At 34.3% G+C, this 26,990-nt stretch overlaps 1 protein-coding gene and 1 long non-coding RNA gene across 7 annotated transcripts in view; one reads left to right on the top strand and one right to left on the bottom strand.

Moving 5' to 3' along the window:
- Window positions 1-26,990, top strand: part of Sms (spermine synthase) — a 170,983-nt gene that overhangs the window by 66,818 nt on the left and 77,175 nt on the right. The window contains exon 1 of one of the 2 annotated variants that reach the window (XM_085825882.1): window positions 18,307-18,820. The exons of the other annotated variant lie outside the window; for it this stretch is intronic. The gene's annotated coding sequence lies outside the window, so the exon portion shown is untranslated. Of the gene's footprint in view, window positions 1-18,306; window positions 18,821-26,990 lie in introns of those variants that run through there. 2 annotated transcript variants of the gene reach the window in all.
- Window positions 1-26,990, bottom strand: part of LOC146995206 (uncharacterized) — a 126,991-nt gene that overhangs the window by 61,211 nt on the left and 38,790 nt on the right. The window lies entirely within an intron of this gene.

Below are 26,990 nucleotides of genomic sequence, written 5' to 3'. Positions count from 1 at the left end.
CTGACGATAGGATTCCCCGAGTCGAGCCGGATCAGGAAAGGGCGCCACGCATACCAACAGCCTGGCTCATTGCTTATTACTCGAGTCAATATTCGTATTTAGAAACAAATTTTCCCCTCATACTTTCCTCTTACCTGGAATTTCTCGTATATAGAAGTGCTTGTATTTCGGGGCTCCACTGTACTAATGTATTTTCCTTCCAGGTGATCGAAAGAAAAACATCTGTGTCAAGAAATTACAAATTGTTGTTCTTGCCAGAAGATTGTAATGCATGATACTTTAAATATTAGTTTAGGTTTACCTTTTTGGAATGTAAAATTTGGCTTCTTAAACTTAGAGTTTGAAATCTTAATAAGGGCATTAAAAGACCTTTGTTTCGTTGGCGTACTCATTTCTTGTTAACAGTGAAGAATTTTTATGCGCATGGTTGCCTGAAGAATTGTTTTGTGCATCGTCACTGCAATGCCTAGGCAACCTGGCATTGCAGCGACGATGCACAATTTCAAAATTTGGCGTCTTTTTCTGAGATGTCTGGCGCAATTTCAAAATTTGGCGTCTTTTTCTGAGATTATTGATTTAATACGTATGTACCAATATAAATAATTTAAATCTAATTAATTAATTAATTAAAATTAATTTTTAATTAATTAATTAATTAAATTATTATGTACCCATATAAATAATTTAAATAATAGTTTAATCGAAATATTATAAAAAGTATAATACTGGAAAATGATAATGAAAATGATAATGCAAATCAAATATAAAATTTGCATATAATATTCAATTTCATATGTGTTGCTTGTGTTTATTACATACAAAATCCATGTCTAAGTAAATTCCATAAATCCATTTTGAACAAGAAAATGTCACACCTGATTTTGAAATGCATGTGTTAATGTTTTAGAAGTAACTGTGTCTCCTATTCGAGATTAACTCCTTCATCATTTTTCAATATTCTAAATTTCAGCAAAAATAGTGGATAGATAAAATGTAAGTTTATTGCAGAATTTTTTTTAATTGCTTTATGTGCTATGGTTAATAAGTCGAAAGACATTTTGTGTTCGATAGAGCAAATATCAAAATTCTGCGATGACTGTAGTTAAGCAAGGATATGTGAGAAATACTAGCATTAAACAGAATGTAACGTTGCCCATTTTTTTTTACAAACCTTAAAATATATTTGTATAACACATCAATAAAAACCATTGAATGCGCTTAGGTAAGCCAGTGTCATGGACTTATAAAACAGGCTTCTATCCTTCAGTGCAACGTTTTGGAGATGTCCTGTAAAATAATCAATGGCATTTTCAAAGTGCACTCGTCGTGATGCGATGTATAAATTCCTGAAAAACATTCCCAGTCACTTGAAGAATTACATTTTTAAGGCTGTTAATTCCGGGTTAGTATGAGTGAAACCATGAGTTTTGAAATACTTCCAAAAAATGTCTGCTAATTTCGTGCAGAGAGTTGAATAACAACCATGCAATGTCGGGAAACCGAAAGAGAAGTCACCAGGAAAATGCAACAAATTAAAAAACAAATCTGTTGTAGACATCAGATGACTTCTGTCTATGGCCTATTTAATTATACACATTTTTTGCTACACTTCATTTAAACTTATTTCTTCGAATTTCATCAGGGATATATTTCTCGTTCAATTAATTCAGTTCTCAATTCGCGGCAAGGCAAAAATACTCAAAAACTCAAAACATCTTCATTGAAAATTGTAAAATACAGAAAACCATATAACACCAAATACAGTTAAATAGTTTAAAAAACAATTTTTGCAATTAAAATTAGAGTTTCTAGACAAAAACAAGCAACTCGGCCGGCGGGCAAGAAGGCAGAATTTTCGGTGCACAAAACTGAAAGTTTATTTTTGGTCCCACACCGCAATTGAAGGTGCAGAAACTGACTTAATTCACTATTCTACTGAGTTTTAAATGCAAACAAATGGCGGTTCGTTAGGCTTCACTCGCCACTTAAACTTTTAAGTTGTTGATAATCATACAGCTGTTGAATGCAGATTAACTAAAGGTATAAAAACCTTAACCGGAACATAAAAACCACATTATTCAATAACTTAAAAGCAAAAAAGTCACTATTTACCAACATATAAGAATAAAAAAAAAAAAAAAAAAAAAAAAAATTCACCGAGCCGGGTAACAGAGTGGGAAAATATACATATATATGTGTATAATAATTTATTTGCTAATGTAATTAGAGTATATTATCTCCTCTGAGAAAGTTAGTTGAATTTTAGTTGAATGAAGAAACTTATAAGCATTCAGTAACGCGATTCCTTCCTGATCTTACGTTTGTAGCAATGCGAACACCTGCGCGTTTGGCTTGTATTAGATCTAAATGGCCGTGTTTGTGTCGATTTATTTCTTTCAATTGGATACGTCGCAAAAGTGTCTTCAATAAATTTGAGCAAAAAGTTGATACGCTACAATGTTCCATTATTTTTTTATATAATATGAATGCATTCAGACACATAATGTCTAAAAAATGGAGAAATATCTTTTTGCAGTACTTTTTTAGTCGTTTTCTTGCTGTGGACAAGACATGTAGTATATTTCTTTATAGACTAGAATAATTTAAGGTAGAAAGGTACGTTTTATAAACTTTGAGGAGATAGGTGACGCGTTCTAATGCTTTGCGCAGTCGAATAAGACCGAATGTCCAGGGTCTTGAGATATATGTATACTTCGTGTTTTACTTTAAAAATGGATAGCTAATCTTAAGTAAACACACAGTTTATAGTTAGTGAGACCTCTAGCTTGTTCTCACTGCTTTAATTTAATCTAGTTAACTCCTTCGAAAGGAAGCGATTATTTATCAAGCTTTTGCATTGTGTTTCTGAATATGGTAAACAAGGAAGTAAGTCCGGATGTGATGACATATTTGTCATTTTTAAGCGGTGGAAAACTTGGTTTATTTTGGACATACATGAAAATGTCCACGTCAGGGATTAAACAGCAAGATGAATAAAATAAAGATATATTAACTAGTGTGGCGTTGCACATGTATTAATTAATGTACTTCTTCAGTACAACTCCCAATTTACGGAAGGGAAGATAATTAATAAGAGCTTGTATGATTCTTCGCATGATAAGATCATTGACCTTATGAAAAGTCCGGCAAAAAAAGACAAAACTTTCTAACCGATTTCAGTTCAGTCGAGTTTGTAATGTGTGTATTTGTACGTAACTATTTTTCTTCTTTTTTTAGTCCAAAGAGGCAATTTGCTCAGAAGGATTATTAATTTCGTTTTGGTATTTTGCGTTTATTCACTATAAATGCCGGTTCACTTTTCAAATTGTTACCACCAAATATTAGAGCCCTGTATTATATTTAGAGAAATTAAATAATGAAGAATCTGCATAAATGTATTTATGTTTCTCGCATTGTGATAAAACGACGGTACCTAGAGCCATCAGCTTTTCAATAACGTACGTTTCCACCCGAATATGAGCATCTCGAAGCCCAAATTTGGAATTTGGAATTTGTATAATTATCTATTTCATATTTTATAAAACTTTAACGAATTTTTTATTAACAAACTCAACGATTTCAAAGCGAGCAACGGCAACACTGTACTGGGGAGGGGGAACATTTCCAGTGCGCGAGACTGTGTATCGCGCACTGGTATATAAGATATAGTCATTTTAAAATTATTTTGTGATATTGCTGTTGAACTGAATTTTATGGTTTAAGTGAACATGAGATTTAATAAATAAAGATACACATAAAACGTTAAAAAAAATGCTCCTTTGGGGGCGTAATGTAAAATCTGAAACGTGTCAGAATTTTATTTTATTGTTTCCCCCAATGGCGGGCAACGCCCAATGGTGTCCAATGGAGGCACCTAATAAGTGGGCTACCACTGCATTTTATGAAGGGACAGACAATTTACATCCACGCTTTCTCCGGGATTCGAACCCGGGCTTTTCGGTACGGTGGTCAGTGTTCCCGTCTGGACGACATGTAACTAAACAAAATATCAGTTTAGGAAAAAGTTATTAATCTTATAAGTTTAAATAACGTGCATTTCAATGCTGATTATTGTGAAAAATATTAATCAGTATCAATTGTTTTCAAAATGGGGATCTTATTCACAGAATCTTGCACAGTTCGTGTTCTAGAACTGGTAGGCTTCAATATTGGCACACAGCCTACTTGTGATAACATTTTCATTAATTAAAAAAATTGTAGCATAATGAATTTTTGCACGGTTACTAGCTTATAATTCTAACATAATAAAATTCCATAAAAATATTCATGAAGTACTTTTAGAGACTTTAAGAACTTATATAGTATTACATGTATGAAATTCTTTCGGCTTAACTAACTGTAGCAAAATTATAAATTAAAGACGCTGGTAGATCTTTAAAAAATATCACTGAGTGGCATTTAAAATTAAAAATAATTAACCTCGAATTATTCTAATTTGTTTATTAACCGACAACTCAATAAAAATTCGAAATGATGTCAAATATCGCAAGTTTTGAAATTTAATAACTCGGTCAGTTTTATACTAATGCATTACAAGATTTTTATAGTTCATTAAAAAATAGGCAGTTTTACTGTTCCTAATGAGCGCATATTGGGTATTTTATTGCATTTTCTCCAAATAATACTTGGAACTAATCTAATAATATGTAACATAAATATGCTTATCTTTTAAAAATCCTAACTAAAAGTTAATTAAAGTTAATTGAATTAGTATTAAATGTATCTAAAGTTCTGATGGTCGTGCTAAATGATTCGTAATTTGGTGTATAATGATGAGGCTAGATAAAGTTGTAAGGTTATTTTCTCCCTCCTTCCAGCATTCCTTCGTGGTGTGACGGTAGGACACTCGGCACATATGCGAAAAGTCCAAGGTTCGAGTCCTAGCGAGGGCATTATACATTTTTCACGTTTCGTGCTTCCAGAAAAAACCTAATGACTCTACAGTGGGATCCGAATTAAAAGGTGGTAGACAATAATTCGTCACCACCAGGATTTGGCGATTGGGTCCCCTAATCCCCAGTCGCCCTTTAAAAGAAGTAGTATGTAAGGTATTTTCTCTCTTTCTCCAGCATGCCTTTGTAGTGCAACGGTAGCACACTGGCGCGTATTCGAGAGGTCTCAGCGAAGGCATTGCTCATTTTTCACGTCTCCCACATACAAAACAAAACAAAACAAAAAACTTATGATTCTACAACGTGAATTTCAGGTTTTCTGACTCATTTTTAAGTACATATGTTTGCTTTTTATAGTACATTTTCTAAAAGTTGTTGGAAATTCTGAGTAAATAGTAAATTAAATTCGATAAATGTTCCTTCCTCATTTGAGTAAAACAGTAAACACTGAAACATACGTATTTCGTATTTAGTTTTTAACATTATGTTAAGAAAACTATTCTAAGATGGGTATTCTGTACTAAAGTAATTTAGGACAATTCGAATGGCTTAGTTAGTCTTTGGAGATTTCGTACTGGAAAAGTAATATTTAGTAACATTAATTAAATTACACCAATTGCAAGAAAATGGAATATTATTTGGGTGAAATTTTGTATTGAAATGGTGTTATTACGACAATGAAATACTGAAATATAACTACAACTATCTTCAGAATGAACCATTTTTGTTGTGAATGAAATCCGGGTAATTAGTATTTACTGAGACAAAGATTTGATTCATATGGATAATTTTTAAAGTGATTTCCGTTTAAATCACTCAAAAACGTTACATTAGAAAGTTTAACTTCTACTATATCTGAAGTTTAATATATTTTTTTATTTATCTACAAACTTCATATAATCTCATTTATGTAAAGCCCATCAGCAGCCGAGCGGTAAAATCGCTGAACACTGGTAGTTCGGTCCGAGGTTCAAATCCCGCGAACGGGCTGGCTGCATGGGCGTTTTCGGGGTTTTCCCCATGTGTAACGTGTATACGAGCCAGTTTCCCTTAGAAAGTCCTCCACGAAGGCATCCCTCCTCTTAGGCAGATAGCCCTTGAGGCTTTGCCATATTCACACACACACACATTTATGTAAAAGCGTGCTTCATATTTATTTGTAAAAGAGAGTAGTAATTAAAGAATGATATTTAAACAATGAACTATTTCAAACGTACTTTCCATTTATCTTTTGCAAAGCAAATAAAATAAAAGGAAAATGTTTTCGTCATAAAGATTTAATATATATATATATACACTTTTCTTTAACCTTAAAAAACTGAAATGAAACGGTGCTTTCCTTGAGAAAATGCGAGGGAAACATCTTCATCGTGGAAAACATATAGAAGAGACTTTTTCGTCTTAGAAGACATGCAAAGTGAAACATCTTAGAGTTAAAAAGTCTTTTTTGGTCTTAGAGGAAGTTGAAATGAATGTTTTTCGTCTTTGAAAAAAGTAAAATGAAATATGAAATGGAATATTTTCATCCTGGGAGGGGGGGGGGGGAAGTAAGCGAAATTTTTCGACTTAAACAGAAGTGAAACTTTTCCGATCTAAAAAAATGACTTTTTTTTCGAATTTGTGAAATTCAAGTATAAATTTTTCTCCTTGCATTTTGAAATTAACATGGGTTTTCCGGTAGTCAAAATAAAAATGGAGATTTTTCTCCCTAAAAAATAAAAGTGAAACTTTTTCGGCCTAGAAATAATCTAAATGATTTTTTTTTTTTTTTTTTCTTTTTCTTTTTTTCCGATTTTGTAAAGTGTAAATTTTCTGCTTACATTTTGACACTTTAGAAAAAATGCAAAATCTAAATGATTTTTTTTTCTTTTTTTCTTTTCTCATTTCGAAAGTCGAACGAGATTTTTCACTCAGGACAGAAAAGATTTTCTTGAAACTTTAAAACTGAAGCTTTCTAGACCTAAATCAATGAAATATACATTTCTTTACATTTTATTCCTAGGTTTCTTCGTTAATTTTAATATTTACGTAGAAACTTTTTTCCGTTATGCATGATCTAGGCTGTACCATTTGATTTCTTGCAACCGTCGTTTAAATAACAATTAATTTTTTTTACAGCTAGAATTATGCGTTCAGAGTGAAATGTTTACAATTTTCCCTTTCGATTGCGTTTTATATCTAATATACGCTCGAGTTAGGAAACACCATCAACTTAGCAAAATTACAGTTGAATTAGAAAAATATGTGAAATTTTCCGAAATTTAGTCATTTATTTTGAAACACTTATTACGAGTACCTTCATTTAAACCTTTAGCACTTTTTTCATTGCATCACAACTAAATTTTGAAGCACAAATCTTAAACGTAACTAATATCATCATATTTCAAAAAATGGTTTCCTTGAAAGGAAGTTTCTCATCCATAACATCTTGGACACTTAGAAAATATTATCTGCTTTTACGTTTTTTTAAGGCTGAAAGTTCCTAAATTTTCAAGTGTTTTTTTTAAGCCCTGTATTGCTTTCAGCCTATTATAACTTTAAATAAGAAGGTTGGAAATAAAAACAAATTTGTCTTAATTTTCTCTGATATAGGTGTAATCACAATTAGGTAACGAGGGTTTAATCCAATTCATACGTCTTTTGAATACTTTTTTACTAATCTGGTAAATTTGAGCTATATTTACTCAAAAGAAAACATTCCTAACATACTCTCAAGATAATTTATACAAATACTTTTCTATAATTTTGGTTAATTTTTGATCCTATGAAATTTTATTCCCAGTCAAATTGTAGGGTTTATATTTATTTTAACTAACATTTATTTTAAGTTTAAGCTATCTTTCCTGTCAAGCCTTACTTTCCCCTGGAATTGCCAATGCCAGAGTATGTAAATTTTAGTAGAACGCGCAAAGTATTCAGATTTTTAGCAGAAGTATTTTTGAGTTAAAATAGAAGGGTTTTGAGTTCGTAAGTGTGCTTTTCTGGATTCACGAGCGTGAAGGTTGCTAGGTAGAAATTTAAGAACCGCGCGTTTCGGCCTGTGTGCTTACTCCGGCAGTTAGTTGAAACTTTCAACTTCTCAATCCGAAAGTTTGCTGAATCTCAGCTGTATCTTAAAACGCGGTTACGTTAGTTATGTTTAGAGATCCTCGTAGGTAGTGACTTGTTATCTATTCACTTTTAGTTGTACTTTCTTATTTTTATTTAACCGCCGGGTCGGCGTAGTTTGTGAGCGTCAAGTGAACGCATCTGTAACTTCTAAAGTGGAATAAAAAGGGAGTTAAACCCTTCTTAAGAGTTTGTGTACTTTCCAGTTCATAGCAGTCACTACTATTGTTGCGGGCAAGTTGGAGCCACGCAACACCACAAAATATTAAAAAAAAATTACTATTTATTTTAAGCGTAAGATAACGTTTTTTCATAATGGTCTGAAAGCAAAAAAATTTAGGTGTGCGCAGATGCTTATATGTTTTCTGTTAGCCCAAAAGATGTTGAGCGTTTCCATCTGAGGTTGCTGCTGTATCACGTTAAAGGAGCAAAGAGTTTTGCCGACTTAAGAGCTTAGGAAGGTGGGGAATATTCAACGTTCCAGGAAGCCTGCCGTGCGAGGCATCTGCTGCAAGACGATAAAGAATGGAAAAATTCTCTGGCAGAAGCATCGGCTTTTCGAATGCCACCTCAGCTAAGACAGCTTTTTTGCTTCATCTGTGTTTTCTGCAACCCTGCGGAACCCGTCGCTTTGTGGAATGAATTCAAAGAGTCCCTTTCTGAAGATTTTGCAAGATCTTACTCCTTAGAAGACAGTTTCAGCCTTGCACTGAGAAGCATAGAAGACCAGTTAGAAGTGCACAGCGTTTCGTTGTTGTCTCTTGGTCTCCCGCAGCCAATATTGACTGATGCTGTTTTTCTCGACATCTCGCAGTTTGATGTCCAGTATGAAAACGAGCCGAAGTGTTGAACCGGATGTTGAATCCTGAACAGAAATTTGTTTACGACTTGGTTTTGGAAGCTGTGCGAGATGAGAATCCTAACATACCGAAGATATTTTGTGTTAATGCGTTTGCCGGAGCTGGAAAAACTTTCCTTTTTAGGACGATTTTTCATGCTGTTCGGGGAAGGGGCCACGTTTCCGTTCCCGTTGCGTGGACAGGTATTGCTGCTGTGCTGTTGACCGGTGGAAGAACTGTACACTCTACTTTCAAGTTGCCCGTTCCGCTACTGAAAAATTCTTCGTGCCATGTCAGACAAGATAGCTCTGAAGATTTCAAGATAGCTCTGCAGACTTGAAGACTGCGAAACTTTTCAAATGGGGTGAATGCACCATGACGCCTCATTACGCTTTGGAAGCTGTCGACAGATTGCTGAGAGACTTGACCGGACTGGATGTTCCTTTTGGCGGTAAAACCTTAGTTTTAGGAGGTGACTGGAGACAAACATTACCGGTTGTCGCACACAGAAACCGAACTTCTGCGATCGAGAGCTGCCTCAGGAATTCCTTTTTGTGGACACATTTTAAACAGTGCACGCTTTCCACGAATATGCGATTGCGTCCGGAAGAACAAGAATTTTCAGAATGGCTTCTGCAGTTGGGAGATGGTCGTCTTAAAAATGACAGTGGCTTGGATGAAGACATTATCGAAATTCCATCTTTGTGTGTTGTCAACAGATCAATAGTAGAAGAAATGTTTGGCTGCGGTAATGAATTCGACTTACAAGACTTGGCCAGTAAAGCGATTTTATGTCCAAAGAACGAGGAAGCTCTGAAACTTAACGAAGAAATTGTTTCCATGTTTCCAGGTCAAGTTTTCACACACTACAGTGCAGACTCGGTTATTTGCGATGACGACGAAGAACAAGAAATGTATCAGCTGGATTTCATCCACAGCCTGACGCCTTCTGGAATGCCACCTCATCGTCTGAATTTGAAAGTTGGAGTTATAGTTATGCTTCTACGGAATCTAAATCCATCGGTTGGACTCTGCAACGGAACAAGGCTCATTGTGAAGAGAATTATGCAAAACGTTTTAGATTGTAAAGTCATCTCTGGACAGAATGCTGGATCAAGAGTTTTCATTCCACGTGTTGAACTTTCACAATCAGATTCAAACCTCCCCTTTCGGCTGAAGCGAAGACAGTTTCCTATCAGGCTTGCGTTTTGTATGACTATTAATAAGTCACAGGGACAGACGCTTAAGAAAGTTGGAATTAATTTACCGCAACCAGTTTTCAGTCATGGAATGCTTTATGTAGCTTTTTCAAGATGTTCGTCTATGAGGAATGTTCGTGTTTTAGCGAAAGACACCAAGAAGCAAGGCCGTTTGATACCCGCATGTTCTAAAGTATTCACAAGAAATATTGTTTACATGAAGGTTCTGCAGTAAAAAAATTAATCGAGACATTGAAACAGTGAGATTTTTGCAAGACAAAATGAAGTTAATCAAGCCAACGTAAAAATGAAAAAGATTTGAGATTTTTGGATGACTGGGATAAATTGAAGCAAGTCAAGATGGTGTGGTGTGGTGTATTTAATTATGGCAAAGCACACTAGGGCTATCTGCCTAAGGGGAGGGATGCCTTCGTGGAGGACTTTCTAAGGGAAACTGGCTCGTATACACGTTACACATGGGGAAAACCACGAAAACACCCATGCAGCCAGCCCGTTCGCGGGATTCGAACCTCGGACCGAACTACCAGTGTTCAGCGACTTTTACCGCTCGGCCGCTGGTGGGCCGCAAGTCAAGATGAAGCTGAAACAGTTTGAGAATTATGCATTAGTCGGTTTTTATGCCTATCGTTACAAAGTGGAATTTGGAGTAGTTAGGGAATAGGAAGCTGTATTATTTTTTCAATGTTGTAAATATTTTTTATAAATTTTCCTTTTCAGGTCTACATGCAATTACGGTCATTAATTTTAAAAAGTTTTATGTATTTTCTTTTTTAGGTATTTATGGAACTGATTTCAGTCTCATAAAAATATTTTTTTTCAGGTGTATATAGAAATGATTTGATTCAAATTAAAATGTTTTTCTTTTCTGGTGTACATAGAAAATGTAAATTTTTCTTTTCAGATGTAAATACTTTTTCTTATTCATTGCATGCATTTTTGTAAACACACACAAATATATATACCTTAATTGTGTGTATATATATATAATTGTATCAATATATATACATATTTACATATATTGATGCAATTTTGTCTATGATTCTGTAACAGCAGACCAGGGAAGGGCTGATACCTGGGAGAAAAAATAACCCCCTAGTCAATGACGTTGCAGACGAGACCTCAGGTGTCAGGCAGTTCATGCCGTCAAAAGCCCACCAATTTTTTTCTGTTTACAATTATTTTCTGTGCAAGTTTTTGAGTTCAGTATAAACTTATAACTTAATTAATTATTATTATTATTTCATTTCAGATAAATACAGATTGTAGCTCGCCCATCTGGCGTACTTACTCGGTAGATTTTAAAAATTATTTTCTGTTTTTCTCTGAACTATTGACGCAATAACTGATTTCATTCATATAAAAAAAAATTGTTTTGCATGATATTTAATATACTCTAGGGATAGGTCTGTAATAAGTGAATAAGTGTAATATGTCTTTCCAAAGTTATTTCTTTTATAGACATAGGTAGAGTAAAATATTTTACTGGTTCACGCAGCCGACACTTTATGAAACGTTTGAAAAAATTTCTGTATTAATGGACTACCCTACTGTGTTATCCAAAGAACAACACTTGCAGTAGTTGATGATAATGTGCGTACAGCCCCAATAATGGCAGACAAGGACATTTTAGAGTTTGTTCAAAACTAAAAAAAATATCATTGATGCAGATTCCGACTAAAAAAATGAAATGAATAATGCAGTTCTTGTGGATGTTTTTGTTTCATTGATTTTTGATTAAATACATGCCTATATGCATATCTATGTAAATAAAATGTACTTAATAAACTTAATTTTGTTGAAAATATGTTTTTTCCCCAGTATCCTGCAGGAACACGAAAAAATACTTCAATCCCTTTAGTTTCGTGTTAAACGATTTTCATTGTATATATATTTTAAATAATCATAGATTTAAAATTATTTTTCTGTTTTTCATTTAAATGTAAAATATTTCCACAAATTTCACATGGAAACTATTTTAGACACCAGCAATGAATTGAGTGGGTGCAGCCTGCCCATCTGGAATACTTACTCGGTAGATTTAAAAAATCATTTTCTGTTATTTATTTATTTTGAATGCAATAAAAACAGGTGACTAAGTAATTAACTTTGTTTATATGTATGTATATATTTTTTCATTTTCAAATGTATATACAGAGGATATTTGACACATAAAAAACTATTGACACAATACGAGCTATATCCACACAGTGATGGGACAAGGTGTGCAGCAGATGCAAGACATGGGCATGATTCACATGATATTTAATATACTCAAGGGATAGGACTGTAATGAGCAAATGAGTATGTTCCACAAAGTTGAGTCTTTTATAAATACCCAACGTCCGAATCCCAGCGAACGGGCTGGCTGCATGGGTGTTTTCGTGATTTTTGCCCCATGTGTATACGAGCCACTTTCCCTTAAAAAGCCGACAAGAAGGCAGATTGCACTCAAGTGCTTTGCCGTAGCTGAATACGCTGCATCACACAAGGAGGTAAAAATGACACTTCCTGTGGTCATTGCCTAATTATTAAAAATATTTTGATAATTGTTATCTGTTCTTAGAATTTTCATAACATTACCCATATTATTTAACATTCTGCTGTTTACCAGCAATTTTATAATCTGCAAGTTTCGGTTTTACAATTTTTGATTTTTTTAAAAATTATCACCTTCTTACACAATTTGCAAATGACTTCAATAGCCAAACATTCCCTTTGAAATTGCATCTGAAGAACTGTTGTAGCATTATGCAACAAACATTCCGCTGTTCATTAAAATATAGGAACAATTTTCACTCACATTTTGAGTAGAATTTGATGCAGATTGGAAAGTTGTTTTCAACTCAGCTGCGCTTACACACGCAGTTGTATTCACAATTGATTTTGACGCTGGACTTTAGTGGTCATATCCGCTAAAGGAAATTTATTTTAAGTGTCAGCAATTTTTTCTGGAGTAACAGCATGTACAGATGAATATTCTTCACACACGCACGAGTTTTTTTTAGACCCGCTGATGCTTTGGGTCTATGATACCACTTGCTAATAGCATACGTAAAAATGATATACATTATGATAGCATAAGTAAAAAAGAAAGAAATTTACCAGTATAATCAAAATAAAACAAATTCACGAATAAAATATTATCAAGAGTCTTAGAACAACATTTTTAGAAGGTAAACAAAGATAACTGTTGAGCACTAAAACCCACGCTTGAAAAATGTAAACAAACGCGCCGAAAGCAGTTGCCGTTACGACTAAGATCAAAGGTTTGCTCGCAGTAAAAAGTATTACTTCCGAGAATGAAAAAATTGTAAAATAACGCTTTTAAATGTTTGTCTACCATTTTACAAACATTTAAAGGTACTGTTATGTATCATAATTACAAAACTGTTATGTAACATAATTTACTGTTATGTAACATAATTACAAAAGCGGTGTTAAATATAAATTTTATAGACAGGAGTTGGAGTTTACCGAAAGAATTTAAATAAAGGAAATTTAATAACGAGTCTACTGTTGGAATATCAAACCCGAAATTTTTCGTGATTACACTTCGTACAAGCACCCATTAGCGGCTGAGCGGTAAAATCGCTGAACACTGGTAGTTCGGTCCAATTTTCGATTCCCGATGAACAGCTTGGGTGCATGGGTGTTTTCGTGATTTTATATGTTGTGGATGCATACGTGAATACAGCGAGCGCAGCCCAGGTAAAATCGCTGAACACTGGTATTTCGGCCCAACTTTCGAATACCGGCGAACAGGCTAGCTGCATGGGTGTTTTCGTGATTTTATGCATGTGTATCGTGTATGCAGTAGCTTGTGAATGCATACGTTAATAAAGCGGGTGCAGCAAAGGTAAAATCGCTGAACACTGGTATTTTGGTCCAACATTCGAATACCGGCGAATTTTAACATGGGAATTCTTTTAAAAACGAACAATGAAAAGCGGGAGGCGGGCTTGCCTGCTAGTATAATATCAAAATCTGAAAGACATTCAGATTTTACATTACGCCCAAGGGTACCTTTTTTTAACGTTTCGTGAGTTACTTTTATTTATTAAATACTATGTGCTTTGCATAAAATTCAGTTCAACAGCAATAACGCAAATTAGTTTTAAAGTGAGCGTATCGTTAGAATTTCCGATACACAGTCTCCCGCGCTACAGATAAAAATGTTTTTTGCTTTTTGAGTACAGTTTTGCCATTGCTCGCTTTGAAATCGTTTATTGTTAATCAAAAATTCGTTAAAGCTTTACAAAATATGAAATCGACAATAAAATAAATTCCAAATTCCAAATTTGGGCTTCCAGATGCGGGTGGAAACGTACGTTATTCAAAATTGGATGGCTGTAGGTACCGTTGTTTTATCACAATGCGAGAAACATTCATACATTTATGCAGATTCTTCATTATTTAACTTCTTTAAATATAATAAAAAGCTCTAATATTTGATGGCAACAATTCGAAAAGTGAACCTTCATTTATAGTGAAACAAGCAAAAATTCAAAACGAAAATAATAGTCCTTCAGGACAAGTTGCTCCTTTAGACTGATTTTTTTTTCCCGCGTGTAAAATCTTTTATTTGTTCTATAACATTCTCAAACTTTCATTAGTAATCCTCAGTAATCCTACGCATTAAACACCACCGGCTATTTAAACTAAAAGAGAGAGGCTACCGTCAAACTTATTTTAAATCCATTTCATATATCCCAATTGTTTTCCCTACTTGTCAATGCTGCAGCCCAAAACAGAATATAGGTGAAGATTTTCGAGAAGTTAGAGCATCACACATAATCTTATAATCTCTCTCTCTCTCTCTCTCTCTCTCTTTTTTTTTTTTTTTTTTTTTTTTTCTGAACAGAACTACGACTTCAAACATAGATCTTTGAACACCTTCACATTCCTCGAAGTTTAGGAATTCGTGATGTCATCGAATATTCACAAAGTTTCCAAAACGTGCGCTCTTCTTGTCCTTTGAGACGCTCAGGAACACTTTTCCTTTGCTAGCGAAGCACATTAGTGTATTTCCTTATGTATTTATTTCTGTTGAATTTCTGTCTTCCGAGTCTTCCTATCGTTTGTTTGTTAATATGATAGATTTCCTGCGGGTTACGTAGTCACTTTGATCCCATGAATGAAAGACATAATTCTTTAAATTTTGATTATTCAGAATATTCTTCAGTTGCCGAATTGTCACATTTGCTATCATTGTTCAGCATTCAGATAACATCAGTATTACCAAGACTTTTATGCTATTATTTGTTTGCTGTCAGTAATTAGATGACGAGCGAAATAAATTGCAGGACTTGCAAGGAATGAAGTCAAGAAAATTCGTTTCGAATGCTATTTAGCTTTAGGAAACTGAAGTTATTCACATAGGCATGCAAATATTCTTCAGATTTGGAAAGATTCTGGAGTGACATAGTGTATAAATTTACAAGACCGAAAAATAATAAATGAAAACTATTGTGATCATGTTTGACAGAGTAAACGTTCAAGAATTGATTATTCTGCTGTCCCCCACAATAATATGTATGTAAGTTCCTGAAACGTTTAAGTAAGCATTTGTTCCTCCGCTCTTACAAAAAAATTTTGTAGAATTGTAAATTCCCGTCGTTGGGATCCCGTCGCCAAATCCTGGTGGTGACGATATATCGGCCGCCACCTTTCAGTTTGAGCACCACTTGTACATTCATTAGGTTATTTTGAAGCAGGAGAGGTGAAAAATGTGCAATGCTCTCGCCGGGGCTCAAACACTGCACCTCTCGAATACGCGTCAAGTATGCTTCGAACTTTACCACGAAGGCACGCGGAAAGGGGGGAAGAAAATATGTCATATGATGATATGTGATTTGTAAGCAGATTTCATGTTAAATGCACACTTTTTCATTTCGAAACTTCTAATTTTTCAGTATACGATGCATGTTTTCAAAGCTGTAGGAATTTAGGTATATTTTTTTTTTTATGTCGTCAGTTTTCATCAATATTTCAATGCAGTTTTTTTAACATAATCCCCATTTAATCGAATATACTCATCCTAAATGAAAATTAATTTTTTTTAAGACTTCTTTCTTCAAAGAACTTTTTCGATGCCTCCTCAATCCACCTATTTATGACATAATCGAATACCCGGTAAAGATTTTTTTTCAAATGTGGAAACAGAGGTGGGAACAAGAGCATTCCTTCCAGAATTTGAACACATTTTCAAGTTTTACAGCGTCCTTAAAATAAATAAATAAATAATAAATCTGAAAGTCTTCCGAAGGGACGGCTTTTTAACATTTTGTCTGTTACCTTTACTTATTAAATATTATGTTCTTCGTACTTAAACCATAAAATTCAATTCAACAGCAATATCGCAAAATAATTTTAAAATGAGCATAGCTTTAGAATTTCCGATACACAATCTCGCACGTTGGAGATTTTTTTTTTTTTTTTTTCTGTACAACGTTGCCATAGTTCGCTTTGAAATTCTTGAGTTTGTTAATCAAAAATTCGTTAAAGTTTTATAAAATATGTTAAAGTTAATAAAACAGATTCCAGATTTCAAATTTGGGCTTCCAGATACCCATATTCGCAGGGGGATTACGGGATTCAAAATTTTATGGCTATAGATACCGTTGTTTTAATAACAGTGCGAGAAACATACATTACATTTATGCATATTCTTCATAATTTAATTTCTTAAATTATAATACAGGGCGGTAATATTGGGTGGCAACAATTTGAAAAGCGAATCATTGCTTGTAGTGAATCAACGCAAAATGCCAAAACGAAATGAATAGTTCTTCGGAGGAAATCCTCCCTTTGAACTAATAAATAAAATGATTGCTTTTCGCACCTTTCATAATTGCAAAAACAGTGCTACAAAACTAAGTCTGCATCAGTCAAAAAAATAAATAGGGATGTAAACTGCTGCGATGGGGATAGCTGAATAAATATATCAAGACTTGTCTCTGGCCGATAGCTTTGCCTATGAATTTGAAAGGAACTGAACTAGAACTAAATTCCTTGAATTTTGGAAACACACCACCTTTCATTTCGTATCAATAAGAATTTCTGCTTAAAATCTCTGACAGCAAAAGTGAAATCGATCATCTGCATCATGCCGAGAAAAATGGAAGTGCGTCATCTAATAAGAGATTTTTGATGGCCTATGTGATAAGAACCACATTTCATCCTCGTTACGCATGAGAGTGACTCGAATGACAACTTCCTAGTTATTCAAATCTTATCGATGTGATGAAATAAAGGGGCAAGTTATTCGATACATACATTCAAGGAACTAAAAGCCTCAACTTCATCTTCCTCAAATAAAGCCCTCAATTGATTTAAAAAAAAAAAAAAAAAAAAAAAAAAAATTCGTCGAAGTTCATCTTTTCTTTTTAAATAAATCTCTTACTTCTACCATATTAGTAACCAGATTTTTTGTCTCTCTATTTAATTCCATTAGGTTCCTGTTCTACAGAAAGCACTCTAAGGTGCATTTTGGTTATTATTACGAAAATGCTACTTTCGATTGGGAATTTTCACTTTCTTTTCTGCGTTGCAGATTTCCTTCCGCATATTCCGCAATATTAATAACCTTCACTGATTTGCCCTTTAGCTCATGAAATTTTTGCTTAACTTTGTAATAATTTTTTCTAGCCATTTTTTAATGGAAAAATCATGGAAATTACTCTTATGTGTATTAATCGAAATACGATGTTTTGCATTAATGCAAGAGGTGCGATCAAGTAACCAAAGGAGAAACTTGTACAAGATCATGGGGGGGTTCTGTACAGGGCCTTACTGGAGACATTCAGCAGAATCGGGGGGGGGCTTGGCTTTTGTACCGCTTATGAGATTCTTACCTAAACCAGCTTAAACAATAAAAATAAACATTTTTACCTCAGCATATGAGTTTGATTCTTCCCTGATCGAACTTGTAAGCTGATCGATCTACTCGTATCCTGAAACAATTTTTTCCTTTGAAATAAATTTACCATGTATTACGGCGTATAATGCCTACCTGTTACTCGCCCCTATAACTTCGAGTTATATTTATTAATTTTTATGTATATTCGAAGTATAACACGTATCCTTTTCTTTACGAAGAAACCTAAAAGGTACATGTGCGACGCTCTTATCTTTTGATAAGAACAAAAGATAAGAAAAATGTTCCCTGTCTACGAACAATGGTATGCTGAACTGACAAGCGGTAAGGGGAACAATATGTGTGTGGGAGGAAATTCTTGGGGAATTAAATAATTCTGAAAAGACGGTGGGTTGTATTCAATGGAAAGGTGCACAAGAATATTATTCTAACGCTTTGAGAAATTTGAACAGGGTAAGAATGCTCTTCCGACCCGAATGAATTTGCGGTATTAGGAGTCAAATGTGGAACTCTTTCTATGGCCATTTGAAGCCGTGATTTTGAAGCGAACATCTAAATCGCATTTCTTTTAGTTGAAATACAGTGTTCCTTTTAGTAGCAGAAATGGCTCCTGCGAAGCGAAACAACACAATACTGGTTTCAAGTGCAAAGTCATTTAGATTGCGAAATAAAATAGAAATCGTGCTGCAGGAAGGATGTTTGGTATTGATGAAAGATTGAAGGGATGATGATTATTTATTTTATGGATCATAGTAACAATGATAGTGAAAATGAAACAGAATTCGGTGACGTGCCTGAAGATGTAACGGAAGAAGACGAATTTTTCATGCTATCCGGTAGTGAAAAATTTTAAGTTCATATAAGGTATGTCATTTCGTTTAAATAAACAGCATTTAGGTCCATGTAAAAATCTAATTTTTGTATGCTGATTTTTTTTCCTTATTTTTTAATTTACTATTTTTATATATAACTTATACCCGTAAATTTCGATCTTACTTTTGTATTAAAGTACGCGTCATACGCCAGAATATACGTTAAATATTGTTAAACCGTTCCATTTTCCCAAATAACCCTCTCAGTTTTTTCTTTGTTATATTTTTAAATAAGAGTAAACGCACTGTATTTGAAAGGAAGTTAATAGCAACTTTATAAAATCCAATCCAATCCAATCCAATCCAATCCAAACATATAAATAAATAAAAATCTCAAAGCTATATTACGATGTTATATTACGCCCAAAAGGGCTTTTTTTCAACGTTTTGTATGTCACCTTTCTTTATTAAATATCATGATCTTCGTACTTAAACCATAAATTTCAATTCAACAGCAATATCACAAAATACTTAAAAACAACAAATTTAGAATTTCCGATACACAGGCTCGCGCGCGGAAGATGAAAAGTTTTTTTTTTTTTTTTTTTTTTTTTTTTTTTGTACAGTGTTGCCATTGCTCGCTTTGAAATCGTTGAGTTTGTTAATCAAAAATTCGTTAAAGTTTTACAAAATATGAAATTGGTAATGAAGCAAATTCGAAATTTAAAATTTAGGCTTCCAGGTGTCCATGTTCGGTTGGAAAACTACGTTATTCAAAATCTGATGGCTCTAGATACCGCTGTTTCTTCGCAATGCGAGAAACATTCATGCATTCATGGAGATTCTTCATTATTTAGTTTATGATACATGGCGAGAATATCTGGTGGCTAAAGTTTGAAAAGTGAATCGACGCAACGCCCTTGGGGTAATTAAGAATTTTTTTTTTTTTTGGGGGGGGGGAGGGGTGTACCCTTCGGCTTCTATCATTGCCGCAAATGTTTCGAGAAACTCCTCCACTGCCTTCATCTCTTGAGTTCTCTGCTTCATCATGCTTGACTATGGAGTGAATTCCAGTTCGCCTTTTAAATTTTTTCAACCAGCCATGCCTTACCTTGAATATCTCATCAGATTTATTATTCGAAGAGCCTTGAGCCGTCTCAAGCATATCAGTGTATATATAACTCGTGCCTTTTTTTCAGATGATCGCCTCAGTCACGGAATCTCTTTTCAGCTACTTCTTACTTCATCCAACTAACAGCAACTTCTCCATCTTTTCATTTACAGAAGCCCGCTGTTTCGATGTTGTTTGTAATGCCCTTTGGCCTTTCGCTATAGTCTTTATTTCTTCCTTCAACTTCAATATCGTACATATCGTAGAAATACAGGGTGTCCGTAAAAGAAAGTCTCAGTTTCAGTAGTGCGTTATAACAGTTTAATTTAGACTATTTATAACAAATCATACATCAAATTGAAGGTAAACTAATTTAGTTTTTTTTTTTTTTTTTGTGCAAACGTTCAGTATGCGCACCTTTAATCATACTGCACATATCCAACCCATAGTCCAATTCTACCCACAATTTCATTAAATAGTCCCGGTTAATGGAAACAATAGCTTCTTCAATTGTGTCTCAGTTCTAGCGGCAGAATGTAGACAAGATCTTTTATAAAGCTCCAAAAGAAAAAAATTCGCATGGCATTACGTCAGGTGAATGTGTATGCCGGCGAAGAAAGACCTCTGTCGTCTTGACCATTTCGGTCAGGGACTTCGACGTTCGTTCACTCTTCGTACTGCTAAGAGACTCCAATGGGGAGAGACTCCATATTGTTGCCAAATAAAGCTTACAGGTTCACCATCTACTAATGGGGAAAGCAGCCCTTCTCGTAAGATATCCGGATAAGCCATCTCTGTTACGGTAGCTTCAGCAAAATAGAATGGTCAGAACACAGAGCAGAAAACATTTAATAAATTGGGAATTTTTTTTTGGGGGGGGGGAATCCCTTTGGTATTCTGCAAGTTCATGGGGATGATCTGACCCTCAGATACGAACATTATGGGTATGCCCACTCAGATGAAAAGATGGTTCATTACTGAAAACCACACGATCAATAAAGTCATCTTCCCGCTCTAACACTTCACTTGCAAAGGTAAATGTATAGCATAGTCCTGGTTTTAAATGCATGTACCAACTGTAATCGGTATAGATACATATATAAACGTTTTCTTAAAAACCTTCCAAACTTTTTTTTTTTTTTTTTTAATCAAGTTTTAGACTTGATTTCTTGGGACTACGAAGGTAAGATGCTAAGATGCTTTTACACGGTCCACATTTAATCATCCCAAGCTTTTTCCTTTACAAACACATTCGGTCGTTTAGAATTCCTTATATCATCGGCGGATGTTTTTGCCAAATGAAGAATCACAATTAAACCTTAAACGAAACACGCGTTGAACTGAAATTACAGATTCACTCTTAGCAAATTGCAGAACACAAAACGCTTTACGCTCAAGAGTCATCATTTTGCTTACATTGACGTTGCAAGCGAGTAAACAACACAGCGGCGCTCACGTAAATATCTAAAACTGTTTGAGTTACTCTTTAATTTTGACCTTTAACTAACACTCTACAAGGCTTACAGTTGATACTATTAAAACTTATAACTGGGACATTCTTTTATGGAAATACTGTACTACCCTCATATTGCTTGACCAAGTCGACTACACTCACACCTTGCTCTTGCGCTTGCTTTCATCTTGCTCTTGTTTATCAGTGATTTCATAACGTAATTCTAGACACATCTTCCTCTTACTCACTTTATTAGAATCGATTGTTATAAAGGTATCTTAATAATAATTATAAATATACATTTACATTAATTACGAATGTAGCTTAATGGCAAAATAACTGCCCAAATCCCCGAAGAATGCGAGAAAGTGAGCACGAAATATTAGAGTGATGTTCTAGTACAAAGCAACTCCAAGAACTAAGCGAACCTCTCGCTTAGGCTCATATTCCGAATTTTATTGGTATCCAGAAACAAAACTTGTGCTCGGATGCTGGCTCATATCCCAAAAACCTAGTATGCAAATACACTCGTTTCCAGAGGCACCTCTGTATTTAAAAACTGGCCTGTACAGAGCCGTCTCAACATAAATGTGAGCTTGTGTACTATTCTGATGCTTTTACCTACATTATTTTCCAACAATAGTAAAACATTTGCGAAAATTTTGTTCCTTTTACTCGGGGCCCTCGGGCAATTGCTATAACATCCAACTCTATAACCAGTCAAACCATACATATACATTCAAGAATACTTTTGCTGACACTTCTAAGTGCAGGATCATTCAAAATTTGCGCACATAAAATTTTCAGAAATTGAGGAAGTCCCAAAATGGATATTAATAGCAAATTGTTTCAGAGAATAACGCCTCTATATTGTTACAAGTAATTTTTTTTTCCAATGCTGGACTCTAGTCGTATAAGCGTATAAGCGTTAACCATTACTAAGGCCGGAAGCGATGGTCTTTTGTTTTTTATGGAGCCACCTATAGTGGGGCACCGTTGCCTCCTACAAAGACAATTTACATCCATGCCTTCTCCGGGATTCGAGCCCGGACTCTTTGATATGGCACTCAGAATCACTAACCACTTTCCCGTATGGGCAGCCTTTTACAAGTAATATATCATTTGAAAATTTAGTTACCATTTAAAACAGTTAGCTTTAAAAATCGTTTATTTAGTGCAAGATCTCGGTACATCGTTTTTCCAAGCAGAACAAATTTTTATGATTAGACATTACTTCGCAAACTCCAAAGTCATTTAGAGAGGCTTTTACATCTCTAGAGGCAGCAGCCAGCAAAATGCATCTAACAGTCAACCAAAATAAAACTAAATACATGCCATGTGGTAATAACAGCAGCTCCTATTTTGAAATTGGGAATTACAAATTTGAAACTGTTAGCAAATTTAAATATTTAGGATCAGAAGTTGATACTCTCAATGATTTAATGCCCGAGATCCCTAGTAGAGTAACAGATGCTAACAGATGTTTTTTCGGTCTCAAAAAATACTTGAAGTCTAACTTCACTAGCAGAAAAACGAAGATTCTAATTTACAAAAGCTTAATCGGACGCATTCTTACATACCCTGCTGAGAGCTGGGCAATGACAGAAAAAGCTAAAAGTATCATTTCTGTCTTTGAAAGAAAAATGTTGAGAAGTATTTTTGGTGACATAAAATGTAACAATATCTGGAGAAGCAGAACTAACTCTGAACTCTATAAATCCTTTAAAGAAATAGATATAGTAAAATATATAAGAATTCAGAGAATTAAATGGGCAGGACACCTGTGCAGAATGGATGAAAATCATTTCTTAGCATTTCTTTCTCTCTGACCATCGTCCAAAGAATTGAAAAAAAAATTAATAAATAAATGCAACTTATTCCAAAAAGGAGTTATTACTCTTGACACGTGATTCTGCGTTGTTTCACTTTTGAGTTTGTTTGCCATTCGGTAAAAACGTAATATATTATTCTATCATATATAATCTGTTATTAATTAACAAACTAATCTATTTAAAAGCAATAGATGCAGCTCAGAAGAATATTAATTTTTAAAATTTTAATCCGATTGATTTAAATAGAAGTGCCTCTAATTTATGATATATCTAATAAAAAATATCATCTAATCAAAAGAGCTTTTATAGAATTATATTATTTACGTATTTTTCACTTTTTAAATGTACGTAAGATATGTACCGTTCCTATGTTAGTCTAAATCCATATTCGTCTAATATCTACACATAAAATGTTTTGTTGTTCCAATCTGTGTCTATTGATAGACTCTACTGATAAACAATATTAAATTCTAAAAGAACCCTTTTGAGCGAACATTAAAATTTGAACTTATTCAGCTTTTATTTTATTTTTTGGTTAAAATATCATCAAACAAATTCACTCTTCAAACGAGATGATTAATGGCTAATGACAAATCCTTTTTAGAAAATAATTTTTCCCCCTCTTTATACTTCTTTGCACAAAGTTAAGGAAGTATTCTAATCGCGAAAAATTTCGGGTATCATATTTCAACGAAAATATCCATTTTGACCGCTATTGAATGCAATTTAACGATGTTTTTGTGTGACATCTGCGTAAGGACAGAGTAAAAGACTCTTTTCTTCCAAAAAAAATTACAAAACTGCTTTAAAATGAATTCTGAAGAGAATTTTTTCTTGACGTCTGTATTTACGTATTTATGTATGTATCTCGCAAAACTCAAAAACAAATAGCCTTAGAACGTTGAAATTTTGTATATGGGGATTGCTGTAACGTCCGGCTCGGTGAGCTCAGTATTTTTCTTCTTATATGGTGGTAAATTGTGCATTTTTTTCACTAAAATTTGTTGAATTATGTTGATGTTTCGGTTAAAGCTTTTAAGCCTTTAGTTAATCTGCATGTAATAGTAGTAGAATAATCAACAATTTAAAAGTTTGAGTGGCTCTAGGCCTATGAAGGCCGCCATTTGTTTCCATTTGAACTCTTAATAGAGCAGTGAATTAAGTTAATTGGTGCATCAGTTTCAGTGTCTTTTGCCCAGCGTGACCAAAAGTTAATTTTCAGTTTTGTCCACCGAAAATTCGGTCTTCTTACGCGTTAGCCGGATTGCTTGTTTCTCAGTAGAAACTTTAAAAATTGTTTTTTTTTTAACTGTTTATAACTGTATTTGGTGTTTTAGGTTTTTTTCTGTTTTACAGTTTTTATTGAAGATAGAGTTTTGGGGTATTTTTGCCTTGCTGCGAAGTGAGAATTGACTTTATTGAATTATAAATATATTTCTGATGAAATTAGAGGATATAAGTTTAACTGAAGTTTGAACAGCAAAAAATGTCTATAATTTAATAGGCCGTACAATGAAGTCATATGGTATCCACATAAGATATTTACATTTATTTTCCATTGCAAAATTTTTTTTTAACATTTCTCTTTCATTTGTATATTTTTATAAAGTATCATACATATGTTCAGGCAAACCTTAATAGTATTTTAATGGTTACTATTCATTAGTTCAATCTGACTTTTATATTTCAGACTTCTGAATTAGTTGAGTTGCATATTAACTTTATTTAAATTACAATAATATTAAAATAAGTTATGTGTGTATATGTATTTTTAAAATTACTGAAAGTATACATATACATAAACAATTTTCCATTAAGTTTATTTATATAATATGTAAATAAATCTAATGTGAGACTTTCCTTGTCAGGAAGACTGGTTCGTATTTTGTATTATAAATATGAAGAGCCCTGAAAAATCTCATGTTGCCAATCCGTCCACCTGCATTCGAACTATGTTGAACTACCGGTGTTTAAAATTCTTTTCCATTCTTCTACTTAGTGGGCGGTTCTCGAAATACGGAAGACAGTCCTGATAACATCATAAATTCAGAATTTTTGGGGTGCAGAAGAAAGATAAAATTAAATTTTTATAACACCAGTAAGATAGCGGTAGTAGTATTAACATTCTAAAATATGCTTATCATATTTTTAATTAAAATTTATATTACATACTTTTTTAGTTTATACGTCTTTTTTGAACGGTCCTTGAAAAACGTAAAAACGACACTATTCAAATTTCTTGAGATCTTTCTAAATTCTCTTTTTTCTTTCTTTATTATTCTTTAATTGCACGCATAAAATGATTGTTTATTGATGCTTTCATCATGACCTCACGATACCTTGTATTGAAGGTTTCAACCCGACGGCTGTTTTCCTCTTGTTCTGAGAATTTTGAGGATAAAATATTAAATATGATCCTCAGTCCAAGGACAACGAGGAAAACCTGACCTATTAACTCTCAATATCCAAGCCTTGCATCAAGTAATATTTATTTCGCATATCAAGGATCAAGGGCGAGAACCTTGCAATGTGTTACTGCATAAAATCCATCTATTTGCCTGATTTTAAAAAGCCTGTTGCCATTACGCAGGTCAGAAATACTCATAAAATCCTTTTACTATTTCTTTTGTGCTTTTTGTGCTTTTTAAATTAACAAAATATTTTCACAGTTTGTTCTTATCTTAATGTGAATTTTTTTCGTTGCTTGCGAGCAAAGAGGAAACATTTTTATGGTTGTATTGTCCAGTACCATTTTCTTTTTTAATTGAAACAGCTCTTATGCAAAGTAGAAAACTGGAGAGAATTATTTTCAACTCAACAGCGTAAGGAAAAGAGGACGGAGCACTAGAACTTTTCCTACGGATTTACAGGTTTTGCTCCATTGCACTACTGTTCTAGCATAGCAGTCATTAAGGGGCATACTGCGTCCCACCGGGAACCAGCTCAGCAAGAAATCCGCTACATAGTGTACAGCGTTCTCCTACTAGGTGGCCCCTACTATGTTTCCGGTCTTCGCCATGCATTCGTTTCTTTATATACAGTTCTAATTATTATATTGTTACGAAATGTACAGGCGCGCCGCGGTAAGATAGCTTCCCCGCAAAGCAGTTTTAGGGTTGCCATAAAAAGGCAAGGAAAGGCAGGTTTGCCACATTTGGTGAGAAATCGCCCATTTGGCAATATTTGCCGTCAAAATTGGCGATATGTCATGGACGAAGGGAGAAACTTCTGGAACGAATTCTTACCGGTTTAGCCCAGAATGTTCTCGAACACAAGCCGAAAGCTATATAAACCCTGCTGGTTCCGTAGTCAGTTAGTGTGTGTGTGCCTCGTCTAGCGAGCTGATAGGTCAGTCATTGAGCGAGTGTCTCGAAGTCTAGCGCCGAGTTGGTCGTCGAGTGCATCGAGAGAGTCTTTTAGTGCGTCGCGAATTAGTGCATCGTCGAGTTTTGTCTTAGACTGTGCTGAGTCGAGAGCTATATTTTTGTGTAACGTTGAGTGCATCGCGTGGAGAGTCTCGAGAGTACGAGGAGTTCCGAGGACGACCAAGCAGAGTTGGGAGCTGTACTCGGGTGCTTTGCAGTGAGCACCGTTATTGCCCGACAGTGTGAAGACTGTGTCGCTGAACGTGTCAGCGTGTTTATAACAATTCGACGATTGTAAAAGTGATTTTGGAGCTATCTGTTTAATATTGGTAAATAAAGTGTGTTTCGATACTTCATCAAGTGTCGTCGTTATGCACTCCAAATCTACGAACCCCGTACGAACGTGTCAGAAAAGAAAAACGTAACAATATTTTGAAATTAACCAATTGTTATTTTATAAT

The sequence above is a fragment of the Stegodyphus dumicola genome, chromosome 10, assembly GCF_044657685.1.
Source record: "Stegodyphus dumicola isolate Sdum_Otavi_A_Nest chromosome 10, ASM4465768v1".
NCBI classification, from domain to species: domain Eukaryota; kingdom Metazoa; phylum Arthropoda; class Arachnida; order Araneae; family Eresidae; genus Stegodyphus; species Stegodyphus dumicola.
Note: the sequence above shows the minus strand (reverse complement) of the source record. Positions and strands in the feature narration are given on the sequence as shown.